Genomic DNA, 12,416 nt, shown 5'->3' on the forward strand with positions numbered 1-12,416 from the left:
ACAGCTGGGGCTTTAGACAGACAGGGTCCACACTAGACAGCTGGGTCTTTAGACAGACAGGGTCCACACTAGACAGCTGGGTCTTTAGACAGACAGGGTCTACACTAGACAGCTGGGTCTTTAGACAGACAGGGTCCACACTAGACAGCTGGCTTTAGACAGGCAGGGTCCACACTAGACAGCTGGGGCTTTAGACAGGCAGGGTCCACACTAGACAGCTGGGGCTTTAGACAGGCAGGGTCCACACTAGACAGCTGGCTTTAGACAGGCAGGGTCCACACTAGACAGCTGGGGCTTTAGACAGGCAGGGTCCACACTAGACAGCTGGGGCTTTAGACAGGCAGGGTCCACACTAGACAGCTGACTTTAGACAGGCAGGGTCCACACTAGACAGCTGGGTCTTTAGACAGGCAGGGTCCACACTAGACAGCTGGCTTTAGACAGGCAGGGTCCACACTAGACAGCTGGGTCTTTAGACAGGCAGGGTCCACACTAGACAGCTGGCTTTAGACAGGCAGGGTCCACACTAGACAGCTGGGGCTTTAGACAGGCAGGGTCCACACTAGACAGCTGGGGCTTTAGACAGGAAGGGTCCACACTAGACAGCTGGCTTTAGACAGGCAGGGTCCACACTAGACAGCTGGGGCTTTAGACAGGCAGGGTCCACACTAGACAGCTGGGTCTTTAGACAGGCAGGGTCCACACTAGACAGCTGGGGCTTTAGACAGACAGGGTCCACACTAGACAGCTGTCTTTAGACAGGCAGGGTCTACACTAGACAGCTGGGGCTTTAGACAGGCAGGGTCCACACTAGACAGCTGGCTTTAGACAGGCAGGGTCCACACTAGACAGCTGGGGCTTTAGACAGGCAGGGTCCACACTAGACAGCTGTCTTTAGACAGGCAGGGTCTACACTAGACAGCTGGCTTTAGACAGGCAGGGTCCACACTAGACAGCTGGCTTTAGACAGGCAGGGTCTACACTAGACAGCTGGGGCTTTAGACAGGCAGGGTCCACACTAGACAGCTGGGTCTTTAGACAGGCAGGGTCCACACTAGACAGCTGGGTCTTTAGACAGGCAGGGTCTACACTAGACAGCTGGCTTTAGACAGGCAGGGTCCACACTAGACAGCTGGCTTTAGACAGGCAGGGTCCACACTAGACAGCTGGGTCTTTAGACAGGCAGGGTCCACACTAGACAGCTGGGGCTTTAGACAGGCAGGGTCCACACTAGACAGCTGGCTTTAGACAGGCAGGGTCCACACTAGACAGCTGGCTTTAGACAGGCAGGGTCCACACTAGACAGCTGGGGCTTTAGACAGGCAGGGTCCACACTAGACAGCTGGGTCTTTAGACAGGCAGGGTCCACACTAGACAGCTGGGGCTTTAGACAGGCAGGGTCCACACTAGACAGCTGGGTCTTTAGACAGACAGGGTCCACACTAGACAGCTGGGGCTTTAGACAGACAGGGTCTACACTAGACAGCTGGGTCTTTAGACAGACAGGGTCTACACTAGACAGCTGGGTCTTTAGACAGACAGGGTCCACACTAGACAGCTGGCTTTAGACAGGCAGGGTCCACACTAGACAGCTGGGGCTTTAGACAGACAGGGTCCACACTAGACAGCTGGGGCTTTAGACAGGCAGGGTCCACACTAGACAGCTGGGGCTTTAGACAGGCAGGGTCCACACTAGACAGCTGGGGCTTTAGACAGGCAGGGTCCACACTAGACAGCTGGGGCTTTAGACAGGCAGGGTCCACACTAGACAGCTGGGTCTTTAGACAGGCAGGGTCAACACTATACAGCTGGCTTTAGACAGACAGGGTCCACACTAGACAGCTGGGTCTTTAGACAGGCAGGGTCCACACTAGACAGCTGGGGCTTTAGACAGGCAGGGTCCACACTAGACAGCTGGCTTTAGACAGGCAGGGTCTACACTAGACAGCTGGGTCTTTAGACAGGCAGGGTCCACACTAGACAGCTGGGTCTTTAGACAGGCAGGGTCCACACTAGACAGCTGGGTCTTTAGACAGGCAGGGTCCACACTAGACAGCTGGGTCTTTAGACAGGCAGGGTCCACACTAGACAGCTGGCTTTAGACAGACAGGGTCTACACTAGACAGCTGGGTCTTTAGACAGGCAGGGTCCACACTAGACAGCTGGGTCTTTAGACAGACAGGGTCTACACTAGACAGCTGGGTCTTTAGACAGGCAGGGTCCACACTAGACAGCTGGCTTTAGACAGGCAGGGTCCACACTAGACAGCTGGGGCTTTAGACAGGCAGGGTCCACACTAGACAGCTGGGGCTTTAGACAGGCAGGGTCCACACTAGACAGCTGGCTTTAGACAGGCAGGGTCCACACTAGACAGCTGGCTTTAGACAGGCAGGGTCCACACTAGACAGCTGGGTCTTTAGACAGGCAGGGTCCACACTAGACAGCTGGGGCTTTAGACAGGCAGGGTCCACACTAGACAGCTGGCTTTAGACAGGCAGGGTCCACACTAGACAGCTGGGTCTTTAGACAGGCAGGGTCCACACTAGACAGCTGGCTTTAGACAGACAGGGTCCACACTAGACAGCTGGGGCTTTAGACAGGCAGGGTCCACACTAGACAGCTGGGGCTTTAGAGACGCAGGGTCCACACTAGACAGCTGGCTTTAGACAGGCAGGGTCCACACTAGACAGCCAGGGCTTTAGACAGGCAGGGTCCACACTAGACAGCTGGGTCTTTAGACAGGCAGGGTCCACACTAAACAGCTGGGGCTTTAGACAGGCAGGGTCCACACTAGACAGCTGGGGCTTTAGACAGGCAGGGTCCACACTAGACAGCTGGGGCTTTAGACAGGCAGGGTCCACACTAGACAGCTGGGTCTTTAGACAGGCAGGGTCCACACTAGACAGCTGGGGCTTTAGACAGACAGGGTCCACACTAGACAGCTGGGGCTTTAGACAGGCAGGGTCCACACTAGACAGCTGGGGCTTTAGACAGGCAGGGTCCACACTAGACAGCTGGGGCTTTAGACAGGCAGGGTCCACACTAGACAGCTGGCTTTAGACAGGCAGGGTCCACACTAGACAGCTGGGGCTTTAGACAGGCAGGGTCCACACTAGACAGCTGGCTTTAGACAGGCAGGGTCCACACTAGACAGCCGGGTCTTTAGTCAGGCAGGGTCCACACTAGACAGCTGGGGCTTTAGACAGACATGGTCCACACTAGACAGCTGGCTTTAGACAGGCAGGGTCCACACTAGACAGCTGGGTCTTTAGACAGGCAGGGTCCACACTAGACAGCTGGCTTTAGACAGGCAGGGTCCACACTAGACAGCCGGGTCTTTAGACAGGCAGGGTCCACACTAGACAGCTGGCTTTAGACAGGCAGGGTCCACACTAGACAGCTGGCTTTAGACAGGCAGGGTCCACACTAGACAGCTGGGTCTTTAGACAGGCAGGGTCCACACTAGACAGCTGGGGCTTTAGACAGGCAGGGTCCACACTAGACAGCTGGGGCTTTAGACAGGCAGGGTCCACACTAGACAGCCAGGTCTTTAGACAGGCAGGGTCCACACTAGACAGCTGGGGCTTTAGACAGGCAGGGTCCACACTAGACAGCTGGGGCTTTAGACAGGCAGGGTCCACACTAGACAGCCAGGTCTTTAGACAGGCAGGGTCCACACTAGACAGCTGGCTTTAGACAGGCAGGGTCCACACTAGACAGCTGGGTCTTTAGACAGGCAGGGTCCACACTAGACAGCTGGGTCTTTAGACAGGCAGGGTCCACACTAGACAGCTGTCTTTAGACAGGCAGGGTCCACACTAGACAGCTGGCTTTAGACAGGCAGGGTCCACACTAGACAGCTGGCTTTAGACAGGCAGGGTCCACACTAGACAGCTGTCTTTAGACAGGCAGGGTCCACACTAGACAGCTGGCTTTAGACAGGCAGGGTCCACACTAGACAGCTGGGTCTTTAGACAGGCAGGGTCCACACTAGACAGCTGGGTCTTTAGACAGGCAGGGTCCACACTAGACAGCTGGGGCTTTAGACAGGCAGGGTCCACACTAGACAGCTGGCTTTAGACAGGCAGGGTCCACACTAGACAGCTGGGGCTTTAGACAGGCAGGGTCCACACTAGACAGCTGGCTTTAGACAGGCAGGGTCCACACTAGACAGCTGGGGCTTTAGACAGGCAGGGTCCACACTAGACAGCTGGCTTTAGACAGGCAGGGTCCACACTAGACAGCTGGGTCTTTAGACAGGCATGGTCCACACTAGACAGCTGGGTCTTTAGACAGGCAGGGTCCACACTAGACAGCTGGGTCTTTAGACAGGCAGGGTCCACACTAGACAGCTGGGGCTTTAGACAGGCAGGGTCCACACTAGACAGCTGGGGCTTTAGACAGGCAGGGTCCACACTAGACAGCTGGCTTTAGACAGGCAGGGTCCACACTAGACAGCTGGGTCTTTAGACAGGCAGGGTCCACACTAGACAGCTGGGGCTTTAGACAGGCAGGGTCCACACTAGACAGCTGGCTTTAGACAGGCAGGGTCCACACTAGACAGCTGGGGCTTTAGACAGGCAGGGTCCACACTAGACAGCCAGGGCTTTAGACAGACAGGGTCCACACTAGACAGCCGGGTCTTTAGACAGGCAGGGTCCACACTAGACAGCTGGCTTTAGACAGGCAGGGTCCACACTAGACAGCTGGCTTTAGACAGGCAGGGTCCACACTAGACAGCTGGCTTTAGACAGGCAGGGTCCACACTAGACAGCTGGGGCTTTAGACAGGCAGGGTCCACACTAGACAGCTGGCTTTAGACAGGCAGGGTCCACGCTAGACAGCTGGCTTTAGACAGGCAGGGTCCACACTAGACAGCTGGCTTTAGACAGGCAGGGTCCACACTAGACAGCTGGGGCTTTAGACAGGCAGGGTCCACACTAGACAGCTGGCTTTAGACAGGCAGGGTCCACGCTAGACAGCTGGCTTTAGACAGGCAGGGTCCACACTAGACAGCTGGCTTTAGACAGGCAGGGTCCACACTAGATAGCTGGGTCTTTAGACAGACAGGGTCCACACTAGACAGCTGGCTTTAGACAGGCAGGGTCCACACTAGACAGCTGGGTCTTTAGACAGGCAGGGTCCACACTAGACAGCTGGGTCTTTAGACAGGCAGGGTCCACACTAGACAGCTGGCTTTAGACAGGCAGGGTCCACACTAGACAGCTAGCTTTAGACAGACAGGGTCCACACTAGACAGCTGGGGCTTTAGACAGGCAGGGTCCACACTAGACAGCTGGGTCTTTAGACAGGCAGGGTCCACACTAGACAGCTGGGTCTTTAGACAGGCAGGGTCCACACTAGACAGCTGGCTTTAGACAGACAGGGTCCACACTAGACAGCTGGCTTTAGACAGGCAGGGTCCACACTAGACAGCTGGGGCTTTAGACAGGCAGGGTCCACACTAGACAGCTGGGTCTTTAGACAGGCAGGGTCCACACTAGACAGCCGGGGCTTTAGACAGGCAGGGTCCACACTAGACAGCTGGGTCTTTAGACAGGCAGGGTCCACACTAGACAGCTGGCTTTAGACAGGCAGGGTCCACACTAGACAGCTGGCTTTAGACAGGCAGGGTCCACACTAGACAGCTGGGTCTTTAGACAGGCAGGGTCCACACCAGACAGCTGGGGCTTTAGACAGGCAGGGTCCACACTAGACAGCTGGGGCTTTAGACAGGCAGGGTCCACACTAGACAGCTGGCTTTAGACAGGCAGGGTCCACACTAGACAGCTGGGGCTTTAGACAGGCAGGGTCCACACTAGACAGCTGGCTTTAGACAGGCAGGGTCCACACTAGACAGCTGGGTCTTTAGACAGGCAGGGTCCACACTAGACAGCTGGGTCTTTAGACAGGCAGGGTCCACACTAGACAGCCAGGTCTTTAGACAGGCAGGGTCCACACTAGACAGCCAGGTCTTTAGACAGGCAGGGTCCACACTAGACAGCTGGCTTTAGACAGGCAGGGTCCACACTAGACAGCTGGGTCTTTAGACAGGCAGGGTCCACACTAGACAGCTGGGTCTTTAGACAGGCAGGGTCCACACTAGACAGCTGTCTTTAGACAGGCAGGGTCCACACTAGACAGCTGGCTTTAGACAGGCAGGGTCCACACTAGACAGCTGTCTTTAGACAGGCAGGGTCCACACTAGACAGCTGGCTTTAGACAGGCAGGGTCCACACTAGACAGCTGTGTCTTTAGACAGGCAGGGTCCACACTAGACAGCTGGGGCTTTAGACAGGCAGGTTCCACACTAGACAGCTGGCTTTAGACAGCTGGCTTTAGACAGGCAGGGTCCACACTAGACAGCTGGCTTTAGACAGGCAGGGTCCACACTAGACAGCTGGGGCTTTAGACAGGCAGGGTCCACACTAGACAGCTGGCTTTAGACAGGCAGGGTCCACACTAGACAGCTGGGGCTTTAGACAGGCAGGGTCCACACTAGACAGCTGGCTTTAGACAGGCAGGGTCCACACTAGACAGCTGGGTCTTTAGACAGGCAGGGTCCACACTAGACAGCTGGGTCTTTAGACAGGCAGGGTCCACACTAGACAGCTGGGTCTTTAGACAGGCAGGGTCCACACTAGACAGCTGGGGCTTTAGACAGGCAGGGTCCACACTAGACAGCTGGGGCTTTAGACAGGCAGGGTCCACACTAGACAGCTGGCTTTAGACAGGCAGGGTCCACACTAGACAGCTGGGTCTTTAGACAGGCAGGGTCCACACTAGACAGCTGGGGCTTTAGACAGGCAGGGTCCACACTAGACAGCTGGCTTTAGACAGGCAGGGTCCACACTAGACAGCTGGGGCTTTAGACAGGCAGGGTCCACACTAGACAGCCAGGGCTTTAGACAGACAGGGTCCACACTAGACAGCCGGGTCTTTAGACAGGCAGGGTCCACACTAGACAGCTGGCTTTAGACAGGCAGGGTCCACACTAGACAGCTGGCTTTAGACAGGCAGGGTCCACACTAGACAGCTGGCTTTAGACAGGCAGGGTCCACACTAGACAGCTGGGGCTTTAGACAGGCAGGGTCCACACTAGACAGCTGGCTTTAGACAGGCAGGGTCCACACTAGACAGCTGGCTTTAGACAGGCAGGGTCCACACTAGACAGCTGGCTTTAGACAGGCAGGGTCCACACTAGACAGCTGGGGCTTTAGACAGGCAGGGTCCACACTAGACAGCTGGCTTTAGACAGGCAGGGTCCACGCTAGACAGCTGGCTTTAGACAGGCAGGGTCCACACTAGACAGCTGGCTTTAGACAGGCAGGGTCCACACTAGATAGCTGGGTCTTTAGACAGACAGGGTCCACACTAGACAGCTGGCTTTAGACAGGCAGGGTCCACACTAGACAGCTGGGTCTTTAGACAGGCAGGGTCCACACTAGACAGCTGGGTCTTTAGACAGGCAGGGTCCACACTAGACAGCTGGCTTTAGACAGGCAGGGTCCACACTAGACAGCTAGCTTTAGACAGACAGGGTCCACACTAGACAGCTGGGGCTTTAGACAGGCAGGGTCCACACTAGACAGCTGGGTCTTTAGACAGGCAGGGTCCACACTAGACAGCTGGGTCTTTAGACAGGCAGGGTCCACACTAGACAGCTGGCTTTAGACAGACAGGGTCCACACTAGACAGCTGGCTTTAGACAGGCAGGGTCCACACTAGACAGCTGGGGCTTTAGACAGGCAGGGTCCACACTAGACAGCTGGGTCTTTAGACAGGCAGGGTCCACACTAGACAGCCGGGGCTTTAGACAGGCAGGGTCCACACTAGACAGCTGGGTCTTTAGACAGGCAGGGTCCACACTAGACAGCTGGCTTTAGACAGGCAGGGTCCACACTAGACAGCTGGCTTTAGACAGGCAGGGTCCACACTAGACAGCTGGATCTTTAGACAGGCAGGGTCCACACCAGACAGCTGGGGCTTTAGACAGGCAGGGTCCACACTAGACAGCTGGGGCTTTAGACAGGCAGGGTCCACACTAGACAGCTGGCTTTAGACAGGCAGGGTCCACACTAGACAGCTGGGGCTTTAGACAGGCAGGGTCCACACTAGACAGCTGGCTTTAGACAGGCAGGGTCCACACTAGACAGCTGGGTCTTTAGACAGGCAGGGTCCACACTAGACAGCTGGGTCTTTAGACAGGCAGGGTCCACACTAGACAGCCAGGTCTTTAGACAGACAGGGTCCACACTAGACAGCTGGCTTTAGACAGGCAGGGTCCACACTAGACAGCTGGCTTTAGACAGGCAGGGTCCACACTAGACAGCTGGGTCTTTAGACAGGCAGGGTCCACACTAGACAGCTGGGTCTTTAGACAGGCAGGGTCCACACTAGACAGCTGGCTTTAGACAGGCAGGGTCCACACTAGAAAGCTGGCTTTAGACAGGCAGGGTCCACACTAGACAGCTGGGGCTTTAGACAGGCAGGGTCCACACTAGACAGCTGGCTTTAGACAGGCAGGGTCCACACTAGACAGCTGGGTCTTTAGACAGGCAGGGTCCACACTAGACAGCTGGCTTTAGACAGGCAGGGTCCACACTAGACAGCTGGGTCTTTAGACAGGCAGGGTCCACACTAGACAGCTGGGTCTTTAGACAGGCAGGGTCCACACTAGACAGCCAGGTCTTTAGACAGACAGGGTCCACACTAGACAGCTGGCTTTAGACAGGCAGGGTCCACACTATACAGCTGGCTTTAGACAGGCAGGGTCCACACTAGACAGCTGGGTCTTTAGACAGGCAGGGTCTACACTAGACAGCTGGGTCTTTAGACAGGCAGGGTCCACACTAGACAGCTGGGTCTTTAGACAGGCAGGGTCCACACTAGACAGCTGGGTCTTTAGACAGGCAGGGTCCACACTAGACAGCTGGCTTTAGACAGGCAGGGTCCACACTAGACAGCTGTCTTTAGACAGGCAGGGTCCACACTAGACAGCTGGGGCTTTAGACAGGCAGGGTCCACACTAGACAGCTGGCTTTAGACAGGCAGGGTCCACACTAGACAGCTGGGTCTTTAGACAGGCAGGGTCCACACTAGACAGCTGGCTTTAGACAGGCAGGGTCCACACTAGACAGCTGGCTTTAGACAGGCAGGGTCCACACTAGACAGCTGGCTTTAGACCAGGGGTGTCAAACTCATTTTCACAGAGGGCCACATCAGCATTATGGTTGCCCTCAAAGGGCCAAAGACCGTATAAATGTTAATGTAATGTAAAATAAATGTAGCTACACATTTACATATTGTTAAATATGGTGTTTCTGTATTTATTACTTATTCAAGTTATACATATTGCATATTCATTTGCATAAATGTAAAAATATATGTTAGCTTATGTTATTTTAACAAATAATTTTAGTTTATCAGAACCCCATATTACTCCACCAATCAATGATCAAACCATTCAAGTAAATAACAAAGAAGAATATCATCAAATACAAGCTATGACATTAAGTTTGTTCAAAACCTTTTTGTCACAGTCAAGAGGGGCAGAACTAACAACTGTGAGCTGCAAAGAACACGTGGGACAGATGTAGCAGATGTTACAAAAACAAATGGCTGCACACAACCTTGCAGAGGCCATACATCCAACTAATGGAAGATAGTTTAATTAACTTTAATTAACAGATTGCAGAATGGGTACAGTACAGTACAGCTCAATACACACAATTGTTAAGGGGATGCAGACCAGAGAAAGACTTTTGACTTGTTTACATCAGGGTCCCCCATTTTCAATTCGTAATGAAATTGCTATTATGTGTCTGCATGAACACACAACTGTAACTGTACTCAAAAATAACAAAATAAGGGTTGTCTCAGTTCACAACTATATTGGTCAAGTTTTGGGTGGGACTTGTTTGCGTCCCTACAGCTTCTTATTCAATTGAGCGAGATGCTCGGTTATCTCACACAGCCAGTTTGCATCTGACAGTTCAGACAATATTTCTTCAACCCTTTGTTACCTATTCCGCCTGGATCTTTTTTGTATTTTGGGCTGTAAAATTGTTAAAGAATGTCTGAGGAGTAAGTGCTTTTGGCTTTTTTCCTTTGTTACCTCAGATGTTCAACATACATGTATGTGTAAGAATGTGTAATAACTAAGGCTGTCAAAGTTAAAGCTTTATTAACGCATTAACCCACAATTATTTTAACACTGCTATTTTTTAACCCAATATTAATGAAAAAAAAAAAAATGTTTTTTTTTTTGTTTTTGTTTTTTTTACCTGAGCTCTTGGGGGGCCACATCAAATGACGTGGCGGGCCGGATTTGGCCCGCGGGCCGTGAGTTTGACACCTATGCTTTAGACAGACAGGGTCCACACTAGACAGCTGGCTTTAGACAGACAGGGTCCACACTAGACAGCTGGGGCTTTAGACAGGCAGGGTCCACACTAGACAGCTGGGGCTTTAGACAGGCAGGGTCCACACTAGACAGCTGGGGCTTTAGACAGGCAGGGTCCACACTAGACAGCTGGGGCTTTAGACAGGCAGGGTCTACACTAGACAGCTGGGTCTTTAGACAGGCAGGGTCCACACTAGACAGCTGGGGCTTTAGACAGGCAGGGTCCACACTAGACAGCTGGGGCTTTAGACAGGCAGGGTCCACACTAGACAGCTGGCTTTAGACAGGCAGGGTCCACACTAGACAGCTGGGGCTTTAGACAGGCAGGGTCCACACTAGACAGCTGGGGCTTTAGACAGGCAGGGTCCACACTAGACAGCTGGGGCTTTAGACAGGCAGGGTCCACACTAGACAGCCGGGGCTTTAGACAGGCAGGGTCCACACTAGACAGCTGGCTTTAGACAGGCAGGGTCCACACTAGACAGCCGGGTCTTTAGACATGCAGGGTCCACACTAGACAGCTGGGGCTTTAGACAGGCAGGGTCCACACTAGACAGCCGGGGCTTTAGACAGGCAGGGTCCACACTAGACAGCTTGGGCTTTAGACAGGCAGGGTCCACACTAGACAGCTGGGGCTTTAGACAGACAGGGTCCACACTAGACAGCTGGGGCTTTAGAGACGCAGGGTCCACACTAGACAGCTGGCTTTAGACAGGCAGGGTCCACACTAGACAGCTGGGGCTTTAGACAGTTAGGGTCCACACTAGACAGCTGGCTTTAGACAGGCAGGGTCCACACTAGACAGCTGGGGCTTTAGACAGGCAGGGGCCACACTAGACAGCTGGGGCTTTAGACAGGCAGGGTCCACACTAGACAGCTGGGTCTTTAGACAGGCAGGGTCCACACTAGACAGCTGGGTCTTTAGACAGGCAGGGTCCACACTAGACAGCTGGCTTTAGACAGGCAGGGTCCACACTAGACAGCTGGGTCTTTAGACAGGCAGGGTCCACACTAGACAGCTGGGGCTTTAGACAGGCAGGGTCCACACTAGACAGCTGGCTTTAGACAGGCAGGGTCCACACTAGACAGCTGGGGCTTTAGACAGGCAGGGTCCACACTAGACAGCTGGGGCTTTAGACAGACAGGGTCCACACTAGACAGCTGGGTCTTTAGACAGGCAGGGTCCACACTAGACAGCTGGCTTTAGACAGGCAGGGTCCACACTAGAGAGCTGGGTCTTTAGACAGGCAGGGTCCACACTAGACAGCCGGGTCTTTAGACAGGCAGGGTCCACACTAGACAGCTGGGTCTTTAGACAGGCAGGGTCCACACTAGACAGCTGGGGCTTTAGACAGGCAGGGTCCACACTAGACAGCTGGGGCTTTAGACAGGCAGGGTCCACACTAGACAGCTGGGGCTTTAGACAGGCAGGGTCCACACTAGACAGCTGGCTTTAGACAGGCAGGGTCCACACTAGACAGCTGGCTTTAGACAGGCAGGGTCCACACTAGACAGCTGGGTCTTTAGACAGGCAGGGTCCACACTAGACAGCTGGCTTTAGACAGGCAGGGTCCACACTAGACAGCTGGCTTTAGACAGGCAGGGTCCACACTAGACAGCTGGCTTTAGACAGGCAGGGTCCACACTAGACAGCTGGCTTTAGACAGGCAGGGTCCACACTAGACAGCTGGGGCTTTAGACAGGCAGGGTCCACACTAGACAGCTGGCTTTAGACAGGTAGGGGCCACACTAGACAGCTGGGGCTTTAGACAGGCAGGGTCCACACTAGACAGCTGGGGCTTTAGACAGACAGGGTCCACACTAGACAGCTGGCTTTAGACAGACAGGGTCCACACTAGACAGCTGGCTTTAGACAGACAGGGTCCACACTAGACAGCTGGCTTTAGACAGGCAGGGTCCACACTAGACAGCTGGCTTTAGACAGGCAGGGTCCACACTAGACAGCTGGGTCTTTAGACAGGCAGGGTCCACACTAGACAGCTGGGTCTTT

The 12,416-nt window shown here is 54.1% G+C and overlaps 1 protein-coding gene across 1 annotated transcript in view; it reads right to left on the minus strand.

Annotated features, from left to right (window-relative positions):
• The window catches only part of LOC311237548 (leucine-rich repeat and fibronectin type III domain-containing protein 1-like protein), a gene marked incomplete at both ends in the record, with an annotated part of 156,583 nt that overhangs the window by 71,064 nt on the left and 73,103 nt on the right, over nt 1–12,416 (minus strand). The gene's annotated exons all lie outside the window — the stretch shown is intronic.

Source organism: Notolepis coatsorum (assembly GCF_963971535.1).
Source record: "Notolepis coatsorum genome assembly, chromosome: 1".
Classification (NCBI taxonomy): domain Eukaryota; kingdom Metazoa; phylum Chordata; class Actinopteri; order Aulopiformes; family Paralepididae; genus Notolepis; species Notolepis coatsorum.